We start from the raw sequence: 11,614 nt of genomic DNA, 5'->3' as shown, positions 1-11,614 counted from the left end.
ATAGAGATCTATTAACTACTTCAGTTTGGCCATCTGTTTGAGGATGACAAGTAGTTGAAAAGAGGAGTTTGGTTCCTAGTCTTGCCCACAAAACACGCCAAAAGTGGCTTAGGAACTTTGTATCTCTATCTGAAACTATAGTCCTAGGAAGCCCATGGAGTTTAATCACATCTCTAAAGAAGAGTTTTGCAATGTTGCTTGCATCATCTACTTTGTGGCATGGAATAAAATGAGTCATTTTACTAAAACGGTCCACTACCACAAAGATAGAATTCATTCCCTTTTGGGTTCTAGGCAAACCTAGCACAAAATCCATGTTAATATCTACCCAAGGAGAAGAAGCAACAGGCAAAGGTGTGTATGTACCATGAGGCATCACTTTAGACTTAGCTTGTAAACAAGCCAAACATCTAAAACAATGCCTTTGGACATCTTTTCGCATATGAGGCCAATAAAATTTTTCTTTTAGCAAACTAAGGGTTTTCTCAACACCAAAGTTGATGTGCTTCCACTTGGATGCACATGGATTCTTCACTCCTTCTCGGATTCCTTAGATGATTCTTCAAGGATTTGAGACGCCTCAAAGGAGCAAGGTGACCTAGGCTTACATTCAAGCTAAGTCCTAAGAAGATAAGGTGTCCTAGCTCTACAAGGAGAAGCTCTCAAGGAGGGTAGAGGCTAGAAGCTTAGGTGACTTCGGAGAAGAGACTTCTTTGAGAGAAATGCTCATTCAATAATATCCAAAGTAGCTACATAACTCGGTCATAAGGAACTTATAGGCTAAATTAGGTTAAGGGTTTAAGTTGGGTTTACCTAGAGTTAAGTAAAACCATGGTATGGTTATCTTAACTCTAGGCGCCAAAATTTGAATTCTAAAATTCAAATTTTGGTGCCAACCGGTCACCCCCCCATGTGCACACATTTGGCATGTAATTAGGAAGCCATTTGAGTTGCATTTCGGATCACACCATGTGCATGTGTTGCACATGGCCAAAATGCACACCAAATGTGCTTCTAATTAGATGCTAATGTAATTTCACATGTAACTCTAATTAACCTAAATTCAAATGACCTTCAAATGAAACTCCTATACTACTAGGCCGAAAATACAAGGCCCAAAAGAAATACATGGCACTAAGGCCCACTCCTATACTAACCCTAATCTAATGGGCTTGATACAAAGCCCAACAAAATAAAGTGGTGGGCTTTCCTTGGGCTTGGGCCCACTCTTCATGCATCCTTCTTGCCATTGCTCTAGTAGTTGGGCCCTTAGCCCATGGGCCTCCTCCATCATCCCCTCCCTCTTGAAGAGGATTTGACCTCAAATCCAGAGCATCCTCCTCTAGGGTAGCTAGTCCTGTAAACAAAGAGAGATCAGAAACATTGAAACTAGAACTAACACCATACTCAGAAGGGAGATCTATAACATAGGCATTGTTATTGATTTTCCTAAGGATTTGGAAGGGTCCATCTCCTCTAGGACTAAGCTTGGACTTTCTTTTGGAAGGAAATCTATCCTTCCTAAGGTGTAGCCAAACCCAGTCACCTTCCTTGAAGATAACTTCCTTCCTATCCTTATTATTATATTTTTTGGTATTTTTCAGTTTGGGATTGAATATGACCTCTAACCCTCTCATGTAATTTCTTAACAAATTCAGCCCGAGATGTACCTTCTTTATGGATAAAAGAAGCCACATCAGGGAGAGGTAATAAATCCAAAGGAGTAAGAGGATTAAAGCCATAGACAATCTCAAAAGGAGACATGTTGGTGGTCTTATGAACCACTCTATTATAGGCAAACTCCACATGAGGGAGGTAGTCATCCCATGTGTCGCCACCCGCCGAAACGGACCTTGGCAATCGCGACGATGGTTGGACTCTTTTTAAAGTTTTGTAAATTAAATATCTACATGATGATAAATTTAAATATGCAACAATCAGAAAGCGGTAAAAGAAGGGATTTTTAGAAAAGAAACCTCTTGAAGCGTGCTTTTTATATATCAATGAAGTCTAGGAGGCTTTTTGGCACTCCCTCCCTCTACAAGCTCGCTCGCTCCTTCCTAAAAAATAATTTTTGACTATGGAAATCCAAAAGATTTCCCTTCGACTAAGTTCGAATCTCCAAGCTAAATGCTCGGAATTCCAGAACTTCGTCGGATCGACTCCTAGAGAGATTTCTAGGGCAGAACACTGCTCAAAAACCCCAGAATACTCAAGGAGGGAGTCAAAACTGTGTGGAAAAAGTGTGGAATGACGTCCAAATGGCGTCCTATTTATAGGGATGAAGCGCAGTACGGCCCCTGGGTTCAATACGGCCCGTATTGAGTTTTTGTACTTCAATACGGCCGTATTGAATTCAATACGGCCGTATTGAAATACAGAAACTTCAATACGGCCGTATTGGTTTCAGTACGGCCGTATTGTAGTACAAAATGTGCAGTACGGCCGTACTCAACTCCAAGGAGGCCGTATTGAGCTCCAAACCTCCCACTTTCTTATTTTTGGCTACTCTAAGACCTCTAAACCTACAGATAGTCATCCTATGGTCTTCTGGGAGTCCTTCTGGCTGACTTTCCTTTGATCTTTGAGAGTCTTCGAGTCTTATTTCCGACCCGGACAATTTTAGGGGTCTACAGCTGCCCCCCCCTTTACTTAGTCAAACGGCCTTTTGGTGTACCGTTTGATAAGTAAAGGAGTTGACCCAATTGTCCGGGGAATAAGCCATCCTTCCGACTTGTAGTGTCTTCAGGTGGGAAAATTGTTGAGTAGCCTCTCCAGGTTGAGTTTGCCCTCTCCAGGGTGAGTATTAGTCGTCGCCTCTCCAGGCTCGTGCATACCTCCGCGCTTCTAGTTACTTTGGTAGCGTGAGTCTTGCCCTCTCCAGGGTGCGTTTGCCCTCTCCAGGGTGAGTTTGCCCTCTCCAGGGTGAGTATTAGTCGTCGCCTCTCCAGGCTTGTGCATACCTCAGTGCTTCTGATCACTTTGGTAGCGTGAGTCTTGCCCTCTCCAGGGTGAGTTTGCCCTCTCCAGGGTGAGTTTGCCCTCAGGGTGAGTTTGCCCTCTCCAGGGTGTTGCCTCTCAACATGGGCAGCTGAGTTTGCCCTCTCCAGGGTGAGTTTGCCCTCTCCAGGGTGAGTTTGCCCTCTCCAGGGTGAGTTTGCCCTCTCCAGGGTGTTGCCTCTCAACATGGGCAGCTGAGTTTGCCCTCTCCAGGGTGAGTTTGCCCTCTCCAGGGTGAGTTTGCCCTCTCCAGGGTGAGTTTGCCCTCTCCAGGGTAGCTGAGTTTGCCCTCTCCAGGGTGAGTTTGCCCTCTCCAGGGTGAGTTTTCCCTCTCCAGGGTGAGTTTGCCCTCTCCAGGGTGTTGCCTCTCAACATGGGCAGCTGAGTTTGCCCTCTCCAGGGTGAGTTTGCCCTCTCCAGGGTGTTGCCTCTCAACATGGGCAGCTGAGTTTGCCCTCTCCAGGGTGAGTTTGCCCTCTCCAGGGTGAGTTTGCCCTCTCCAGGGTGTTGCCTCTCAACATGGGCAGCTGAGTTTGCCCTCTCCAGGGTGAGTTTGCCCTCTCCAGGGTGAGTTTTCCCTCTCCAGGGTGTTGCCTCTCAACATGGGCAGCTGAGTTTGCCCTCTCCAGGGTGAGTTTGCCCTCTCCAAGGTGAGTTTGCCCTCTCCAGGGTGTTGCCTCTCAACATGGGCAGCTGAGTTTGCCCTCTCCAGGGTGAGTTTGCCCTCTCCAGGGTGAGTTTGCCCTCTCCAGGGTGTTGCCTCTCAACATGGGCAGCTGAGTTTGCCCTCTCCAGGGTGAGTTTGCCCTCTCCAGGGTGAGTTTGCCTTCTCCAGGGTGAGTTTGCCCTCTCCAGGGTTTTGCCTCTCAACATGGGCAGCTGAGTTTGCCCTCTCCAGGGTGAGTTTGCCCTCTCCAAGGTGTTGCCTCTCAACATGGGCAGCTGAGTTTGCCCTCTCCAGGGTGAGTTTGCCCTCTCCAGGGTGAGTTTGCCCTCTCCAGGGTGTTGCCTCTCAACATGGGCAGCTGAGTTTGCCCTCTCCAGGGTGAGTTTGCCCTCTCCAGGGTGAGTTTGCCCTCTCCAGGGTGAGTTTGCCCTCTCCAGGGTGAGTTTGCCCTCTCCAGGGTGTTGCCTCTCAACATGGGCAGCTGAGTTTGCCCTCTCCAGGGTGAGTTTGCCCTCTCCAGGGTGAGTTTGCCCTCTCCAGGGTGAGTTTGCCCTCTCCAGGGTGAGTTTGCCCTCTCCAGGGTGTTGCCTCTCAACATGGGCAGCTGAGTTTGCCCTCTCCAGGGTGAGTTTGCCCTCTCCAGGGTGAGTTTGCCCTCTCCAGGGTGAGTTTGCCCTCTCCAGGGTGTTGCCTCTCAACATGGGCAGCTGAGTTTGCCCTCTCCAGGGTGAGTTTGCCCTCTCCAGGGTGAGTTTGCCCTCTCCAGGGTGAGTTTGCCCTCTCCAGGGTGTTGCCTCTCAACATGGGCAGCTGAGTTTGCCCTCTCCAGGGTGAGTTTGCCCTCTCCAGGGTGAGTTTGCCCTCTCCAGGGTTTTGCCTCTCAACATGGGCAGTTGAGTTTGCCCTCTCCAGGGTTTTGAGATAAGTTTGTCTCCACAGTCCACAATGCTGCTTTGACGGTTTGTTTTTCTGATTTTGTGCCGTTGAGGGCTGGATAACGCAGGGATCCGTCTAGGGGATGTGCAGTCATTCATAGGTTTTTGTGCCCCAACTTGCATTGCTTAGTTGGTACCCATGGGGAATTTCTGACTCCTTGGGGTGTAGACACAGATGCTCTCTCTCTGAGTTGAGCGATGCCTTATGTTTGGCTGACGTCCTTTTGACGTAAGTGGAGTATCCCGGTTGTCCTTATTCGGGTGTCTCTTTTGATTTTCTGATTTTTGTAGCCTCTGTGTAGGCTGTTATCCGCTGGGGGATTCTGTCGTTCAATTCTTGACTGGCCTCTTCTGTTAGGCAAATCATCTTGATGTTCGGTGTTTGGCTGGATGCCGAATTCCGCTTGGGGAATATTTATTGATATTTTTTTTTTATTTTTCTCCTTTTGTAGGGGTGCCTCTTGAGTAGGCGACTGGGGATTTGGGGATCTTATGTATCCCAGAGTATTATTTAGGAAGCCTCTGCAGGCTTAGCCTCACTCAGCGCTTGAGTCAGAGAGCTATCTTCCACTGAGGAAGTTTCAAGTCCTTTGACTGAATATTTTGCTTGGATGATCGCGCTTCCATTGGGGATTTTGACGATCTTGCTTTGATAGCTCTCGCTGGGGATTTGTTCCATGAGCTTAAGCTGAGGTTTCTCTGGGGAGTATTATTTCTGCGAGCCTCTCCAGGCTCAGTTATTCTGAGAGAGTATTATTTCGGCGAGCCTCTCCAGGCTCAATTATTCTAAGAGGGAGTATTGTTTCGGCAAGCCTCTCCAGGCTCAATTATTCTGTGGGAGTATTATTTCGGCAAGCCTCTCCAGGCTCAGTTATTCTGTACAATTTGTTGGGTTTTCTGTATTTTGCCTTTTTTGTTGATTTTTGGCTTTTTCTGTATTTTTGCCTTTTTTGTCGATTTTTTTTTTTTTTTTTTGGCCTTTTCTGTTGACTGTTGTCATACACAAGCAATTTTTCTATTTTTCTATTTTATGCAATTGCCTCATGATAAGGTCTTTGAATGTGCAACTAATGTGTGTGTGATGCACAAATGCAAGTTTGATTATTTTATTAATGCTTTTTTTTTTTTAAATGGATGGCTCTCCCTATCCTCCTTTTCTTGGAGGAATTTCTGTCGTCGACGTGAGGGAATATCTTTGTGAGCCTTTTTCACAGGAGATTACGGATTTTATAGGAACCCCTCCAATTTTCTTTATTGACTGATTATTAAAGGAATTTCGTACAATTTTTATGAAATACCAATTTTAGAGGCATAATCACATGGTCAAGAGAGAAGAGAAAATGAATAGATATTTTATTGATATTCACAAGTGTTTTTACAGAAAGATATACAGAAGGAATTTCTGAAGAATGGCTGGCCAGGGTAGGCTATATACATTGGGCTTAACAATTATATCTGTAATTGTTGCTCTTTACATTCCCCTAGTTGCTTTGGGTGAGATGCCTGAGCCAGGAGTGTAGATGCTGCAAGACGCTTGCTTCTAGAAGATAATCACTTGAGCCGCCTTTCGGTTTTCGATTCAAGTGATCGTTGCTTGCTTTGTTTTTACATCTTATTCTTTTGCCCCTAACTTTTGCCTAGGACGTATCCTAGCGGGGATAAATTCGCCTTTGTTTTGCCTAGTACCCTTGTACTGGCGGGCTTTTTATTTTGCCCTAACTTTTGCCTAGGACGCCCTTTTTGGGTTTTCATCCTAGCGGGCCTATGCAAGCAACGTCTTCAAGCATAGTACTTCTTTACCACGTCAGCGTTGACTGGGTATCGAAGTTCTTTTCCATCCATGTCTGTGAGGATCAATGCTCCTCCTGAGAAGGCTCGTTTTACCACGTATGGTCCTCCGTGATTTGGGGCACACTTTCCGATTTTGTCCTTTTGAGTTGGTAGCAATTTCTTCATTACCAACTCTCCCTCATGGTAGACTCGAGGGTGGACTTTCTTGTCAAAAGCCTTTTTGATCTTCCTATGATAGGCTTGACCATGGGATATGGCGTTCAGCCGTTTCTTTTTGATAAGGTTCAACTGGTCGTATCGGCTTTGAATCCATTCTACCTCGGAAAGTTTTGTTTCCATGATTACCCTTAGAGAAGGTATCTCGACTTCGACGGGTAGAACTGCCTCCATCCCATAAACGAGGGAGAATGGAGTAGCTCCTGTAGATGTACGTACTGAAGTCCTATAGCCATGAGGAGCGAAGGGTAACATCTCGTGCCAGTCTTTAAATGAGACAACCATCTTTTGCACTATTTTCTTGATGTTCTTATTGGTTGCCTCGACTGCCCCATTCATCTTTGGCCGATATGGGGAAGAGTTATGGTGTTGGATCTTGAATTCTTGGCACAGTTCTTCCACCATTTTGTTGTTCAGATTAGATCCATTATCAGTGATGATTTATTTCTCCATGCTTCCACTAGATTATTCTAAAATCATTTGGGACAAGAGAGAAAAGAAGGGAAAGATACTTTTATTCTGAAGTTTGTGTTTTAGAGGGGATTTATTTTTCAAAAATAGTTTTTGTAAGAATGGTTAGCCGAGGTAGGCTTATGTGTTTAGGCTTGTTTGATAAAACACTTATGAAGTTAAGAAAATCTTTGTTTATTGACGTTGTGACTTGACAACTTAGATAGCTTCCCTTGAACCTTTCTTGAATTCGGCTCGGGGTACCATCATGGATTTCTTTTGTTTTTTTATTGTCCTTATTTTTGCCTAAAACACCCTTTTGTGGCGTTTTAGCGGACTTTTGTTTTTATTCATTTTTGCAACCCTAACTTTTGCCTAGGTCACCCTTTTGTGGGATTCCTAGCGGGTCTTTTGCTCTTATTTTTGCGCAGCCCCCTTTTTGGGTTTCCTGCCGAGCCTCTTTTATTATAAAGGATTTCTTTTTATCCATGATGGCACTTGTCGAGGCCAAGGGAAGGTGCTCCAAGTTGTCACACACACTTCCACATAAAGATGATGTGGGTTTATTATTATTAAGATGATTTTAACCTCATTCATGTTTATTCAAACAGGGTTAAAAATAATGTGGTTTAAAATTTTATTATAAGCAAGAAAAGAAGCAAAAAGAATGATTTCATTATAATCATAGCGGAAACATATGTCCTTATTTCATCACTGATATGGGTCCCAATGTTGACCTCTTTTATCTCTCGGCCCTGCCCCAAATTCACAGTCTCCAATTTCTCTTGATATGGTTGGAGTAGACGAGCTTCTTGATTTAGCAGTCTTTGCAGATTCGGAGAGATGACCTCCTCATCGCTGTCCAACTCAACCCATTCATCCTCAACTTTCGGATCCCGGTCAGAGCGAACAATTACAGACATAATTATTTTATTGGTTCTGTTTAGGTTTAGAATTATTAATGTTAATAAGAGAGAGAGAGAAAAGAACTAAATGAGAGAATAATGTGTGAAATACCTCTTTATTGATATGTATTAAAATTTGTACAAAGACCCTTATTTACATGAAAAGGTTCTCATGATCTCGGGTACTGATCATGAGTTCCTAAAAGAAAAATATGAAGGGGCCCTATCGTGGCTTGTTCTTCTCTCTATTCCTGCTTTGGCCGAGGATTCTTGCTCACGTCGGGCGCTGTTGAATCAAAAGTGATCCACCCGGCATCAATAAGGTCTTGGACCTTGTATTTGAGAGCCTTACAGTTCTCCGTTGAATGTCCTGGTGCCCCCGAGTGGTATAGGCATTTATCTTGTGGTTTGTACCACTCGGGATAAGGTGGATCCATCTTCCTTGGTGGAACGTAAGCTAGAAGATGAGCTTCCACTAGCTTCGGCAGGAGGTCGCTATATGTGGTCGGAAGTTTATCAAACTTCTTCACAGAGTTGTATTGCGACTTTCCTGACTTCGAAGTGGAGGAAGACAAGGAAATGGTTATGGCGCTGACTCCTTGTAGACCCCTAAAATTGTCCAGGTCGGAAATAAGACTCGAAGACTCTCGAAGATCAAAGGAAAGTCAGCCAAAGGGACTCTTAGAAGACCGTGGGATGACAATCTGTAGGTTTAGAGGTCTTAGAGTAGCAAAAAATAAGAAAGTGGAGGGAATGAAGCCCAATACGGCCTCCCAAAAGTTCAGTACGGCCGTATTGAACATTTTAAACTACAATACGGCCGCACTGAACTCAATACGGCCGTATTGAAGTTTCTGAACTTCAATACGGCTGCACTGAACTTCAATACGGCTGCACTGAACTCAATACGGCCGTATTGAGGTTTTTTGAACTTCAATACGGCCGTACTGAATTCAATACGGCCGTATTGTAGTTCAAAACTTCAATACGGACCGTATTGACCCCCAGAGGCCGTATTGCGCCTCATCCCTATAAATATGACGTCAATTGGACGTCATTCTACACTTTTAGACTGAGTTTTAACCCTCTTCTTGAGTATTCTGGGTTTTTTTTGAGCAGTGCTCTGCCTAGAAATCACTCGGAGAGTTGATCCGACAAAGTTCTCGAGTTCTGAGCTTTTTGCTTGAGTCTCGAACTGAGTCGAAGGGAAATCCTCCGGATTTCCATAGTTAAAATTTTCTAGGAGGGAGCGAGCGGGCTTGTAGAGCGAGGGAACGCCAAAAAGCTTCCCAGTTTTACTTGAATATAAAAGCACGCTTCAAAGGTTTCTTCTTAAGACCTTCCTTTTACTGCTTTCTGTGTGTATATTTAACTGTCATCATGTAGATAGTTAAGTTATAATTGTTTAGAATAAATAGGGGTAATTTAGTAATTTCACACTATTATTTTTAGAAATAATCTGTCATAGGGAACCCGAAAGGGGCGCTGTGGGGTGCTAACACCTTCCCCACGCGTAACCGACTCCCTTACCCGACTCTGGTTGTCATGGCCAAAGTCGATTTTTGAATCGATTGCCTTAAACTTCTTTTTCCAATGTTTTGAGTAAAACATTGGTGGCGACTCCATGAACCCTTCCTTTTTATGAAAACCGCTAATCCATGGAGGGTCCCGCTTGGGATTAACATGGATTGGTGAGCCTTTTAATAAAATTGCTCGTTTGACAAGGTCTCAGTTTGAGAATAAGTCATTCTAGCAATCCATATTTTTAAACAAATAAAAGAGTCCAACCATCCTTCGCGAATGCCGAAAGCCCGTTTCGGGCCGGTGGCGACAGATGGCGACTCCACTGGGGAAGCCTCGAGAGTCAGTCCCATTTAGTGACAGATTATTTTTAACAAATAATAGTTAAAATTACTTTATTACCCCTTGTTTGTATGATAACATGCTTTATCTATTTGGCTTTAAATAACTGTTGTATGTTTAAATTTTCGCAAATGTTTGAAATAAAAACTGCACACAAACCTTTGCACACAACAGTTCCCTCTATACCCGGGGGCATGAGTGGTAAGCCATAGGGAGTGGATGTTAGTACGGCCGGTTGTCGAATGGGTCTATAGGTGCCCGTAGACCGTTGTCGGAAAGCATCACTCAAGGTGATAACCATGAACTCGAGTCCGACAGTGCGTTGGAGCTTTCCATCGACTTACGACGAGAGGAATTGGGTCCCTATAATGGGGGCACCTTGGGGGCCTCAGACCGGTGAGAACAGTTAGAACCACCTTGAATATGCACTTTTCTGCAGGATACCCCTACCTCGTGATTCGCTCGTGACTGTTCGTGGATGAGTGAATTGTTTGTGCATTGATTATGTGAAATTGTTTGAGCATACATTGCATTTCTTTAAACATACAACATTCCTTTTTAAATAAGAATAAATAGGAATAAGAATCTTCCATTGCATGGTGTTAACATCTACCTTCATCACATTCATGTAGGTAGTTTCCCTTTTCACCCAAAAAAATACAAAAAAACAAAATACCCAAAAAAAGGAAAAAAGGGTTATTTATCCAAACCAAGCAATATCATGCATCATCTTAGGGACATCCTAAAAACATGATAATGCTTAGTTGAATAAACACAATGCATGCATATTCATCGCCATCATCTCATATCATGCATTCTTATCAAAGATCATGGAGGGATCTAGGAGGCATTCATTTCATACATCTCTCCTAGTAATCCATTAATAACATAAATAAAAAGAAAGGATTAAATCGATGCGTATGTTCAAGATGGATCGCACGCCATTCGTTATCAAGTGTAAGCCAACAACCGCGCCAAGCGAACACACGTCAACTCCGTTGTTGGTAATCAAGACAAACAAAGGGGAAGGTCCAACATCATTAAGGATCACTGCTCCAAGACCTTTCCCCTACGAATCAAATAAGGCTGTGCCGTGGATATACGACATCCATTCTTCTGCCTACAGCGATATCTCTAACATCGCTGGACTTGGGGGCATGACTAGTAATGGCAGGATCTACACTCCCGATGATCTTCATGATAAAGCTCCCAAGAATAAAGAAAAGGAAAAAGAAAAAGAAAAAAACCGAGGAAAATAAAGAATCCGAGGAGGAGACTGATGAGCTATTAAAATATATCCGCCAGAGCGAGTACTCCATCATGGATCAACTTCATAAGACGCCAGCAAAGATTACTCTGTTGTCGTTGATCCTATGCTCCGAACCGCATCGGCAAGCTCTGTTGAAAGTCTTGAACGAGGCATATGTGTCGCACACTATCTCCCAAGACAAGTTTGAGGGGATTGTTAGTCACATCACGGCTAGTGATCACCTCACCTTCACCGATAAAGAGATCCCCGCTGAGGGACCAAATCACAACAAGCCCTTGCACATCTCTGTAAAGTGCAAGGAATATCACATCGCTAAAGTCTTGGTAGATAATGGATCTTCCTTGAATGAGATGCCAAAAAGAACGCTCGATCAAGGGGCAATCAAGGGAATCCAAATGCGCCCGAGCAACATGATCGTCCGAGCTTTCGACGGTTCTAAAAGAGAAGTGGTGGGAGAAGTCAATCTTCCAATCCAAATTGGACCCACCATCTTCAACGTCGAATTTCAAGTGATGGA

Source organism: Cajanus cajan, chromosome 3, assembly GCF_000230855.2.
Source record: "Cajanus cajan strain Asha chromosome 3, NIPB_CcT2T_4, whole genome shotgun sequence".
Lineage (NCBI taxonomy): Eukaryota > Viridiplantae > Streptophyta > Magnoliopsida > Fabales > Fabaceae > Cajanus > Cajanus cajan.
This window is presented reverse-complemented; position numbering follows the sequence as displayed.